We start from the raw sequence: 13949 nt of genomic DNA, 5'->3' as shown, positions 1-13949 counted from the left end.
AAACTGAAGTTATATAAAGTTTAAAAAGAAATATGTCAGTCGTCTGTGACATTACACGTCCTGATGGGGTGAGAACATTTCTTTGTGGGAGCAAAACAGTGATTATTATTCAAGGTACGACTTTGGTTTCTCAAGATTAGATTACATTTCACAGAAATCATCATTTTGACGTGCAGCTGTCTAAGAGAATTCCAAAAATGAGAAATTTCAGCAATACTGAAACACAAAATAAGTGAGTTGATGATGTGTTTAACCAAATTTAGTTAAGTGTAAGTTAATATGAACTTGAATAAATGTTTGCGTTGCAGAGACAATTTAATACATTTAATAAGTGTTTGTTCATTGAGACACCCTATAAAAGGGGATCTGCCTTCATTATAATGTGACAAGTTGAACAAAATGGGCTGAAAATGATTAAATGTGCTGAGATTATTTTTTTTAACGTTTCTACTGTGATGACTTCAATGCAAATTCTATTGTTTGTATTGTATTGTATTGTATTCAGTCTGTTTTCAGTTGGACCACTTATTTCCAGTGAAAGTTGTACACAGTCAGGCCTGTGATTTATTCTGTATTATTGTGTTATTTCTGAAAAAAAAAAAAAGAATTCACAAAGTTAATAATTTTAAACACCTTGAGAAGATTTTATTAATTCCATTTTACTATGAAATGACTTACAAATCATACAACATAAAATAATACAGTATAAAAACTAAAATTAAAACTGGGGAGAAAGAAGAAGACATAAATACATTATTTTGTTGTGAATTAGATAAATAATATCACAAAATTCAAATTTGAAAAAAACAAAACAAAACACTTGTAATACTTATTTCTGGGAGATAGAAAGGAGAACAAATGGGAAAAACTATTCAATTTATTAAACCTATTTCAGATTAATTAAAAATATTACATATAATAACAAAAAGTTATTTCCCTTTTCATCACCCATCATAAAACTGATAAATCTGCCCCTTTTAAAACAGCAACAACAACAAAAAGTCACACAACATTGCATGAAAATAAAAAATGGAAAACAGCAGTCATTTAATTTGCTGGAAAGGGAAGTTGTCGTTGGTAAAATAAATCAACAAAAATTTAAAAAGAGTCAACAGTACAAAATAATTTCAATTAAAAGTAGCTAATATTTGGGTATTACCACATTAACAATGTGGGTCCTCTGTGCTGACCCTGAAGAAACGGAAGGAGCTGAAAGAAATAATAAAAAAATAATGTGATACTCTGCATCTCTTTTAGAAAATGAGCTGCATCTTTAGGTAGGCACTCTGTCCAAACAGCTGGGATTTTCGCCAAATGTGCATGCTAGATACCACAACTGATAAAAATCAACAAAAGGTCAATATGTCATAACTGGGAGGATGGAAACGAAAATGGGTGGAGCCAGCAGACGTTCAAAGAATATTTTCAAATTTTTCTTGGTATTTTTGGAAGTGTGCACTCGAATTCTAAAAGACACTCATAACTTTCTTTGCAGTTATCAATCAATCAATCAATCAATTTTTTTTTTATATAGCGCCAAATCACAACAAACAGTTGCCCCAAGGCGCTTTATATTGTAAGGCAAGGCCATACAATAATTATGTAAAACCCCAACGGTCAAAACGACCCCCTGTGAGCAAGCACTTGGCTACAGTGGGAAGGAAAAACTCCCTTTTAACAGGAAGAAACCTCCAGCAGAACCAGGCTCAGGGAGGGGCAGTCTTCTGCTGGACTGGTTGGGGCTGAGGGAGAGAACCAGGAAAAAGACATGCTGTGGAAGGGAGCAGAGATCGATCACTAATGATTAAATGCAGAGTGGTGCATACAGAGCAAAAGAGAAAGAAACAGTGCATCATGGGAACCCCCCAGCAGTCTACGTCTATAGCAGCATAACTGAGGGATGGTTCAGGGTCACCTGATCCAGCCCTAACTATAAGCTTTAGCAAAAAGGAAAGTTTTAAGCCTAATCTTAAAAGTAGAGAGGGTGTCTGTCTCCCTGATCTGAATTGGGAGCTGGTTCCACAGGAGAGGAGCCTGAAAGCTGAAGGCTCTGCCTCCCATTCTACTCTTACAAACCCTAGGAACTACAAGTAAGCCTGCAGTCTGAGAGCGAAGCGCTCTATTGGGGTGATATGGTACTACGAGGTCCCTAAGATAAGATGGGACCTGCTTATTCAAAACCTTATAAGTAAGAAGAAGAATTTTAAATTCTATTCTAGAATTAACAGGAAGCCAATGAAGAGAGGCCGATATGGGTGAGATATGCTCTCTCCTTCTAGTCCCCATCAGTACTCTAGCTGCAGCATTTTGAATTAACTGAAGGCTTTTTAGAGAAATTTTAGGACAACCTGATAATAATGAATTACAATAGTCCAGCCTAGAGGAAATAAATGCATGAATTAGTTTTTCAGCATCACTCTGAGACAAGACCCTTCTGATTTTAGAGATATTGCGTAAATGCAAAAAAGCAGTCCTACATATTTGTTTAATATGCACTTTGAATGACATATCCTGATCAAAAATGACTCCAAGATTTCTCACAGTATTACTAGAGGTCAGGGTAATGCCATCCAGAGTAAGGATCTGGTTAGACACCATGTTTCTAAGATTTGTGGGGCCAAGTACAATAACTTCAGTTTTATCTGAGTTTAAAAGCAGGAAATTAGAGGTCATCCATGTCTTTATGTCTGTAAGACAATCCTGCAGTTTAGCTAATTGGTGTGTGTACTCTAGCTTCATGGATAGATAAAGCTGGGTATCATCTGCGTAACAATGAAAATTTAAGCAATACCGTCTAATAATACTGCCTAAGGGAAGCATGTATAAAGTGAATAAAATTGGTCCTAGCACAGAACCTTGAGGAACTCCATAATTAACTTTAGTCTGTGAAGAAGATTCTCCATTTACATGAACAAATTGTAATCTATTAGACAAATATGATTCAAACCACCGCAGCGCAGTGCCTTTAATACCTATGGCATGCTCTAATCTCTGTAATAAAATTTTATGGTCAACAGTATCAAAAGCAGCACTGAGGTCTAACAGAACAAGCACAGAGATGAGTCCCACTGTCCGAGGCCATAAGAAGATCATTTGTAACCTTCACTAATGCTGTTTCTGTACTATGATGAATTCTAAAACCTGACTGAAACTCTTCAAATAGACCATTCCTCTGCAGATGATCAGTTAGCTGTTTTACAACTACCCTTTCAAGAATTTTTGAGAGAAAAGGAAGGTTGGCGATTGGCCTATAATTAGCTAAGATAGCTGGGTCAAGTGATGGCTTTTTAAGTAATGGTTTAATTACTGCCACCTTAAAAGCCTGTGGTACATAGCCAACTAACAAAGATAGATTGATCATATTTAAGATCAAAGCATTAAATAATTGTAGGGCTTCCTTGAGCAGCCTGGTAGGAATGGGGTCTAATAAACATGTTGATGGTTTGGATGAAGTAACTAATGAAAATAACTCAGACAGAACAATCGGAGAGAAAGAGTCTAACCAAATACCGGCATCACTGAAAGCAGCCAAAGATAACGATACGTCTTTGGGATGGTTATGAGTAATTTTTTCTCTAATAGTTAAATTTTGTTAGCAAAGAAAGTCATGAAGTCATTACTAGTTAAAGTTAATGGAATACTCAGCTCAATAGAGCTCTGACTCTTTGTCAGCCTGGCTACAGTGCTGAAAAGAAACCTGGGGTTGTTCTTATTTTCTTCAATTAGTGATGAGTAGAAAGATGTCCTAGCTTTACGGAGGGCTTTTTTTATAGAGCAACAGACTCTTTTTCCAGGCTAAGTGAAGATCTTCTAAATTAGTGAGACGCCATTTCCTCTCCAACTTACGGGTTATCTGCTTTAAGCTACGAGTTTGTGAGTTATACCACGGAGTCAGGCACTTCTGATTTAAAGCTCTCTTTTTAGAGGAGCTACAGCATCCAAAGTTGTCTTCAATGAGGATGTAAAACTATTGATGAGATACTCTATCTCACTTACAGAGTTTAGGTAGCTACTCTGCACTGTGTTGGTATATGGCATTAGAGAACATAAAGAAGGAATCATATCCTTAAACCTAGTTACAGCGCTTTCTGAAAGACTTCTAGTGTAATGAAACTTATTCCCCACTGCTGGGTAGTCCATCAGAGTAAATGTAAATGTTATTAAGAAATGATCAGACAGAAGGGAGTTTTCAGGGAATACTGTTAAGTCTTCTATTTCCATACCATAAGTCAGAACAAGATCTAAGATATGATTAAAGTGGTGGGTGGACTCATTTACATTTTGAGCAAAGCCAATAGAGTCTAATAATAGATTAAATGCAGTGTTGAGGCTGTCATTCTCAGCATCTGTGTGGATGTTAAAATCGCCCACTATAATTATCTTATCTGAGCTAAGCACTAAGTCAGACAAAAGGTCTGAAAATTCACAGAGAAACTCACAGTAACGACCAGGTGGACGATAGATAATAACAAATAAAACTGGTTTTTGGGACTTCCAATTTGGATGGACAGACTAAGAGTCAAGCTTTCAAATGAATTAAAGCTCTGTCTGGGTTTTTGATTAATTAATAAGCTGGAATGGAAGATTGCTGCTAATCCTCCGCCCCGGCCCGTGCTACGAGCATTCTGACAGTTAGTGTGACTCGGGGGTGTTGACTCATTTAAACTAACATATTCATCCTGCTGTAACCAGGTTTCTGTAAGGCAGAATAAATCAATATGTTATGTGGACAGGAAACACGGTGGCGTGTCCAAACCTGACAGAATTCATCATTGCTGTGTTCTTCGCTCTTGTGGAGGATTTTGATGCGCACGTGTCGGGGCGGCTCGAGGTCATCGCCTCTTGTTTCATTGTGCTCATACATTCTGCCTTATACACTTTTTCAGGGTATATCATTTTGACACATTTTGTGTGTGTGTGTGTGTGTGTGTGTGTGGGCGCATTATAGTTGCTGCAGTGGAGTCAATCAGCGATGCTGAAGGATGCTTAATAACAGTAATTGTTGCCTGAGTGACTTGAAAAAGTATCAGAAATTTCCATCTTGACAGCGTCTTAAACAAAGCTTCCAGAAATGCTTTATGTGGGCGGAGGCGCACGGTGTAGGGGACGGGGGAGTAAAACCCCTCTGATGGTTGTTTCTCTGACCCGGCCTCCCCAACTGGGAAGAGATTAGTGGAAATTTCCACTTGTCCAAGAAACAACCTGCAGGTTTAAAATTCGGTGTCAAGTGCCCGTGTCGCTGTGCGGCCGGAATGCTTCTTTTGTGGGCGAGTCTCTGGTGTAATTTTGGGCAGGGCAGGGTGTCCCTGCAGTAGGCCTTTCTTCTTCTGGCCCTGTGCAGTTTCATTAGATACGGCTAATGAAAAGATGGCTGCTGGGCAGCCCGGCCCCCTGACGCTCCTCTGGCTTGTATTTAGAGCTCCCAGTGAACAGGTGTGCCGGCGGGCCCTGCAGCACTAACTTACTGAAAACACGTTTCGGCCTCATGTTCTCTCTAACGAGCACCTAAGCCTTCGTTCCACTTACAGTACTCCATCAAAGGTTTGACCTTTTTCCTCACCCAAAAACAAAAGCATCTGCTTCTTTATGTTTGTTCTTCACGTGCGGAGGAGCTTCTGCTCAAGGATCTACTATAAGAAGTCAGGGTACGTGAACACCAAGGAACCAACAGTTTAGTTCCTGAGGTGTACTTTCAGAACATGGCACAAGAACTACTGCTGAATGCTCAAACAGATCATCAAACTGTGGTCAGATGAGACCCACTACTGCTGAGGCTGTTTATTGTAACCATACTGGACAAATCTTCTGTGACATCACCCATAGGTCTTCTACAGAAACCCGGAAGAGACGTTTTTAAGCCCAAAAATTGCTGCTCCGGTTGTCGCCATGTTGGCAGCATTTACTATGCCTACGTCATGACGAGGTAACTTCCTGGTTGGTCTACTCCCATTTTGTCTACTTCCCATTTCGTCTACTCTCATATTTTCCTGATTTTTTTTCTTATTTATTTACAAGATTTTGAATTATAAGAGGTTGGGTTAGGGTTTGGGTTTAGGGTTAGGGGTTAGGGAGTGGATGAAATTGGATTTATGTACTTTCCTAAGAGTAGACAAATGTTAGTCGACCAACCGGGAACCTAGCTGTAGACGAACTAGGAATTTTAGAGTAGACGAAATGGGAGGTAGACCAACCGGGAATAAACCCATGACGAACCCATGTTTAGATAAAGAGGTGAAGACTGAATGATCCACACAGCCACAGTGCTCCAATTCGGGCGACCAGCCCTTCGTCAGACTTCATTTTCTAACGAAGGCTGGTTGCCCAAACGTTACATTTATGTCTTGTTAAATAAAGCCTTTTTTGTATGGAGTGCTGTGACTGTGCAGCTGATTCGGTCTCTATCTTTGGTATATTTTTCCTCGTCCTCGAACGTGTTTTGGTATGTGCGTGTCTTCACTGCATTACTAGATAAAGAGGTGGGACATGGGCAACCACACCCTGCCTGGTGGGGAGGGATAAAAGAAGCCCCACATGCCTCCATCTTAAGTGTTATGAACGTTAGGTAACAGGCTAAACCTCAGTTTCAGGTGTTTATAAAATCATATTTTTGGGGGACTGAGTGGTGGCCTTTCATAAGAGGACTACACATCTCTTGAGGAAGTTGGCTGGACAGCCAATACCGATCATATGGTTAAAAAGGCCCAGCAACACCTATTTTTCATAAGAACATTGAAAAAGAACAAGCTGCCTCCGCCTCTGTTGAAGACTTCTACAGCTGCACCAACGAGAAGCGTACTCACATATGGATGTATGGTGTGGTACGCCAGCTGCACCGCATCTGAGAAGAAACAGCTTCAGCGAGTGATTAAAACAGCTCAGCGGATCATCGGTGCCCGCTCCCATCCCTGGCTGAGATTTACTCAAAACGCTCTCTTTGCGGACGGGCCACAAAGATCACGAATGATCCCTACCATCCGGGACACTCCCTCTTCTCCATCCTCCCGTCTGGTAGGCTCCGGGTTATCCGAGCCCGCACAAACAGACTGAAGGACAGCTTTTTCCCAATGGCTGTGAAAAGACTTTTAGAAGAATATTGACTACTTGTATCGCACTGGGATCACACTGCACTGTTTTTATTATTGCATCGGATATTCCCTCCACTGTTTTATTTCTTTCAAATATGTATTTAATATTCATTATCTTATTTATACTGAGTTTTTAACAGACTATATATTTATATGTGATAGTCTATTGGTATTGTAATTTATCTGTGAGGGAGCTGCTGCACAGGGGTGTTGCCGAACGACATTCATTGTGTTTTTATACAATGACAATAAAGCTTATTCAATTTAATTCAATAATGGGTGATGTTAGCTTGCCTCTACTTCCTGTAATTTCTCTGGAAGTTTGAACCCTCCGGAAAGTGGTCTCACAAGATCAGGGTTTAGTCTGATCTGGACTGAGACCACTTCTTTGGGCCGGACCAAATGTTGGTCCTTTGTTCTGGACTGTGGTATGAGGCAGCTTCATACCTGCTATTCTGCTATACCAAATTAAAAAGTCCAAAGGTCTGGACCAAACAAGGTACGTATGTGTGAATCCACCCTCAGAATTTCATAATGTGGGATAAGCATTATGTCCATCACTTTGAGCCGAGAGTCAAAGGTTGTTTCACAGGTGATGGCATCAGCTTTCTGGGTGCAACAGGACATTGTGTTCATCAACTACATTCCAAAAGGGCAAACCACAAATTAAGAGGACTATGTCAACTTACTAAAGCAGCTATGTGTGACTACAAAACCAAACTCCAAGGAAAGAAGACAAAAGGGTTCTTCTTTCATGTGGGCAGTGCCCCAGCTCATAAATCAGAGGCTGCTATGACTGCTGTGCTCTCCTGATTAGGCATAATCTAACATCCATCTGTTGAGCTGGGAAGATGCCTCAACACAGTGATGACTATGAACTCAGGTAACTCTTAGATTAGATTAGATAGAACTTTATTAAACCCTTTGGGAGACTCCCTCAGGGAAAGTGAGGTTCCAGCAGCATTGTATAGCAGCACACAGAGTATCAAAAGTGAAAGTATAAACGATTTGTAAATAGAAATATAAACTCTCTAAATACTGCTCGCTACTGTTGTTCCTCTCCTTCCCGTCCTCTGTCTTCCTGTTACTCCTCCTCCCTCCGAGTGAGGAGTTGTACAGTCTGATGGTCGGATGTCCTGCAATTTCAGTGTTGGTGCATGAAGGCATATTCATGATAGAGAATGTTTATGATTATTATTATTATTAAGTGGAAACATCAAACTGTCACGCTCTGCTCACATCTTTATCTTCAGCTACCAGAAATGCGGACTGGCGCACACAGTTTCCACACAGCGCCGTTCACAATCTCCGCTGCTATGAAGCCTCTGGCAAAAGTGGGAGTTGTAAAAAAGCCTTCTGTAATTACACAAAGCTGTTGACGCACAAATGTTCCAACCCATTATAACATCCACTCCCCTATGAAATGCTAATTTGCCTTTTTACATGGTGACAGCTCGGACCAGTGTCATCTGGTGAAAGGTCATTACTTTGCTACGGTTAGTTTACAGCAGCCTATTTTGGCTGCTGGCAGCTTCTCCCTTTCAGGTGCATAAATATCGGAAAGGAGAACTTTTGTTTGGCTGTTGCACGGCCGGATTCAGATCTGGGTGTTTATTTGCTAACAGACTTCCTCTGTGTTCATATGCTGAGCCTTTGTGTGGCTCTGAGAGAGGCAGGTGGATTGTGCCTCCAGCTTGCGGGCTACAGTTTGAAAGCAACAGCGTGAAACCGGAGCTGTAACACAACTCTCGGGCAATTAGGTCCACAATGAGGACTTTTTTTTTTTTTTTGCATTCACTCCTTTTGAATACAATTTAAGAGCAAGAAAAAAAAGAGCAGACGTTGGTGTTTTGTCAGTGAGTTGAGGAAAATATACAACCACAAATCAGCACAAGATTGATTGATGGGAAGCATTTTGTGGTACATCACTCCCTCGTCTCCTACGGAGGAGAATAGTGGAGCCCATTTTGAAGGACTCTGCAGACCTTGCAGACCATCTTTGCAGCCCGTTGAAGAGGAAGGGGTGAGGAAGGCTGGAAGACACACCCTCTTTCCCTCTGCCTCCCTTCCCTCCTCCCTTCCTTTGCTATACTCTTCCCTGAATGGAGTGTGTCTACCGGATCTGCCCAGGATGAAATGTCATATCTTAGACTGATCCTTATCTCTTAATCGCTTCCTTTGTCTCCCATGATTCCCCAGACCCTCCCTTACTTCCCTCCTCGGACACGGCCCTTTGATGTGTCAGCCACAGTTAGGGATGCTGGGGGTGGGATATTTGTGGTCCGGGCATGCATGTATGTGTCTGTTTTTAAAGTGGTGGTCTGGTTCTGCTCTGGGCTAACGAGAGCCTCAGAGGTTATCAAGATTCAGCAGTGGAGATCATTGGAGGGGGCTGGCGTCGATGTTTTAGGTCAGTGATGTGCAGCTTTTTGTGCAAGCTCAAGGGAGTGAGTGTGTGTGTGTGTGTGTGTGTGTGTGTGTGTGTGTGTGTGTGTGTGTGTGTGTGTGTGTGTGTCTGAGATGCAGGACTGGAGAATAATGTGGTCATATATATACACCAAATGGTCAAAATTCAATCACAACTAAAAATGCCATGAAGTCATATTGAAATTGTAATGTTTGTTTTTAATTTGTTATTTTCCCCAACAAAGTTGGGCGGAGGTTATATTTTTGTCCCTGTTTGTTTCTTGGTTTGTTTGTGAACAGTGTGGAGCCAACAATTTTTCATATATCGTTCTGAAAATTTTGCTGAAAATTCATATCCTGATAGGCAAGAACTGATTCAATTTTCAAGGTCATTGGTCAAAGGGCAAGGTCAGGAAAAATCTTGGAAAGGTAGTATCCTTTATTAACTGACAAATTTGTATTCGGATCTGATCCAGACTACAGATTTTGTGGCCATTTAAATTTAACACTGAAAAGCCCATTGGTGTACATTTTGCATTATATCTCAATCAATAGTCCCTCAAAATCCCTACCTTTAACATTGAATTCATTTTCAAAAATGTACAACTGTGAAAAAAGATAAAATGTCTTTCATATTTGAGAGTGTTATGTAGGATGGTATCCTTTATTGACTGACAAAGTTTGATCCGGATCTGATCCAGATTACAGATTTTGTGGCCATTTAACATTGGAAACCACATTGAATGTATATTTTACATTAGGTCTTAATCAAACGTGCCCCGAACACTCTCATATTTGAAAGTGAGGTGCAGACTGGCACTCACTATCACCTGACAAAATTTGATCTGGATCTGATCCGGATGGTGGATTTTTGAATTTGAATTTAATATTGAAAAGCCCATTTGGTGTACATTTTGTATTATATCTCAATCAAAAGTGCCTCAGTCACTCTCATTTGTGACAATGAGGTGTAAACTGGTACTTTCAATGAATACATTGAGTCTAATCCGCGTCTGATCTATATTGTGGCTTTAGTGGATATTTGATTTTAACATTGAAAAGCCCTTTTGGTCTACAACCCCAATTCCAATGAAGTTGGGACGTTGTGTAAAATGTAACTTAAAAACAGAAAACAATGATTTGCAAATCCTCTTCAACCTATATTTAATTGAATACACCACAAAGACAAGATATTTAATGTTCAAACTGATAAACTTTATTGTTTTTGTGCAAATATTTGCTCATCTTGAAATGGATGCCTGCAACACGTTTCAAAAAAAGCTGGGACAGTGGTATGTTTACCACTGTGTTACATCACCTTTTCTGCTAACAACACTCAATAAGCATTTGGGAACTGAGGATACTAATTGTGAGTGTCATGATTGAGTATAAAAGGAGCATCCCAAAAGTCTCAGCAGTTCATCACTGCGAGGGGCAAGGGTCACCACTTTGTGAACAACTGCATGAAAAAATAGTCCAACAGTTTAAGAACAATGTTTCTCAATGCTGAATTGCAAGGAATTTAGGGATTCCATCATCTACAGTCCATAAAATAATCAGAAGATTCAGAGAATCTGGAGAACTTTCTACACCTAAGCAGCAAGGCCGAAAACCAACATTGAATGCCCGTGACCTTCGATCCTTCAGGCGGCACTGCATTAAAAACCAACATCATTGTGTAAAGGATCTTACCGCGTGGGCTCAGGAACACTTCAGAAAACCATTGTCAGTTAACACAGTTCATCACTACATCTACAAGTGCAAGTTAAAACTCTATCATACAAAGCAAAAGCCAAACATTAGCAACATCCAGAAACGCCGCCACCTTTTCAGGGCCCGAGCTTATTTGAAATGGACAGACGCAAACTGGAAAAGTGTGCTGTAGTCTGAGTCCACATTTCAAATTGTTTTTGGAAATCATGGACCTCCGGACAAAAGAGGAAAAAGACCATCCAGATTGTTACCAGTGCAAAGTTCAAAAGTCAGCATCTGTGATGGTATGGGGGTGTGTTAGTGCCCATGGCATGGGCAACTTACACATCTGTGATGGCACCATCAAAGCTGAAAGATACATCCAAGTTTTGGAGCAATACATGCTGCCATCCAAGCAACGTCTTTTTCAGGGACGTCATTGCTTATTTCAGCAAGACAATGCCAAGCCACATTCTGCACGTGTTACAACAGTGTGACTTCGTAGTAAAAGAGTGCGGGTACTAGACTGGCCTGCCTGCAGTCCAGACCTGTCGCCCATTGAAAATATGTGGCACTTTGTGAAGCACAAAATATAACAATGGAGACCCCGGACTGTTGAACAACTGAAGTCGTACATCAAGCAAGAATGGGAAGAATTCCACCTACAAAGCTTCAACAATTAGTGTCCTCAGTTCCCAAACGCTTATTGAGTGTTGTTAGAAGGAAAGGTGATGTAACACAGTGGTAAACATACCACTGTCCCAGCTTTTTTGAAACGTGATGCAGGCATCCATTCAAATGAGCAAATATTTGCACAAAAACAATAAAGTTTATCAGTTTGAACATTAAATATCTTGTCTTTGTGGTGTATTCAATTGAATATAGGTTGAAAAGGATTTGCAAATCATTGTATTCTGTTTTTATTTACATTTTACACAACGTCCCAACTTCATTGGAAATGGGGTTGTACATTTTGTATTATATTTTAGGTTATGAAAAGTCACTTCTAACAGGACTTTGACCTTGAAAATCTTTCCAAGGTAAACATTTGTGGAATTGGAAAATAGTATCGGCAGAGGTTTGTGCTCTAGCTTAATGTTATGCTTCTGTTTCACACATTTATTTGCAGTTCTGAATAATTCAACAAATGAATGCAAAAGCAGCATGTGACAGTTTGGCAAACTCTGAGCTCTTATAAACTATTTAAATTTGTGAGCTGTGTTCCAAAAACGCCCATATATGTTTAGATTTGAGATACCCCAAACCAGGGGTGCCCAACCTTTTTTGAACTGAGATGTACTTTAAAGTTGACAGTGTATCAAGATCTATCAAGCCATATCAAACGCCACAACGTAGCCCCAATTTATTGTGCACCAACATAATAACACAATTTTCATTCTCTTTATGCATTAGATTCCAGAATTGGACATTCATGTCAGGTGTTACTCTGGATTTGAGCTTAATGTCATTTTTCAATGTGAGTATCGCATTCTCAATAGCACAGCTATCCAGGTTGAACAGTGATGCCACTTTGGACATTACACAGTCCACATCTAAATTTTCCTCAAAATGGAAAACAGAGAAAACTGACAACAGGCTCAATGGATGCAAAGGTCAGTAAAGCGCCTGTCAAATTCTGACAAGATGCTCTGCACGTGATCATCATAACATGCACTCTCAGGCTCCACAGTCTTTGTCCTGGTGCTTGAGTTCTGTGTCCATGTGTGGAAAGTTCTGCTGGTCACACTGTTGCAACCTGCTTGATCGGCGTAACTTGCTTTTAAACTTGCTTTCAAATCCAAAAGCTGTGCATATTCAGCATGGTTCAACGTTTCAGAATTCTTTAATTTCAGGCACAGTTCAGAAAACTGTTCCAGAAATTTACCTCTGCTAAGCCTCCTAAAATCTGTGTGTTCTGGTGTGTCTCCTCCAGCTGCGCACAGAATAAATGCGGTCTTCAGATTCCTGACCCGAACAGAACACTGCAATCTTGTTGGCCACATTAATCACTCTTTCATATTTATGGACCGTCGTGCTGCTAGCCGACTTTTCAATTCCTGGACTTTTCGGGGGTGCATTTTGCCAGGACGTTAGCATCATAGCTCTTGTGAATCATCTTGAAACGCCGCTCCAAATTACCTTTCTTCAGTAAAGCCACATTTACATGCAGAAAAGACAGATGGATTTACCATTCGAATAAATGAAAAAATAATCCTCACTCCACTCAGAATGAAAATATTTTTCGTTTTCTTCTCCTTCTCATTAGAAGAAAGAGGCTCTTCTTCTTTTATTGTGTTTAATAGAGGTGGGCGGATCTATCCTAATATCGATAATATCGATACCAACGCTGGTATTGATACTGAACAATCCTCATGTAAAAAGATCCATACTCAAGCTTTTTTCTCTCCCACACGCACTGACTGCTGTGCATGCAGATTCATCAAAGTCTACTCTCTGTAAGAGCAGCTGTGCTGTGTCACATAACATGGAGCAGTGCACCCTTGTATTGTGGTTTGTCAGCCCTCTACCTCAGGAGATTTTGTTTTAAGTTGTGTTGAGTGATTTTTTTTTTTAAACAAAAATTTTGATTGTGATAATAAAGTATTTTGTTGTCACGTACAATGTTTGGTGAAATTCTATCCTAGGTCTTTTGGATTCTTTGGATCTATGAAACTTAAATATGAAAAAGTATCAGTATCTGTATCGATATCGGTGATACTGGGCCTGTATTTACTTGGTATCGGATCAATACCAAAATTCCCGGTA

This window comes from Thalassophryne amazonica, chromosome 19 (genome assembly GCF_902500255.1).
Source record: "Thalassophryne amazonica chromosome 19, fThaAma1.1, whole genome shotgun sequence".
NCBI lineage: Eukaryota > Metazoa > Chordata > Actinopteri > Batrachoidiformes > Batrachoididae > Thalassophryne > Thalassophryne amazonica.
This window is presented reverse-complemented; position numbering follows the sequence as displayed.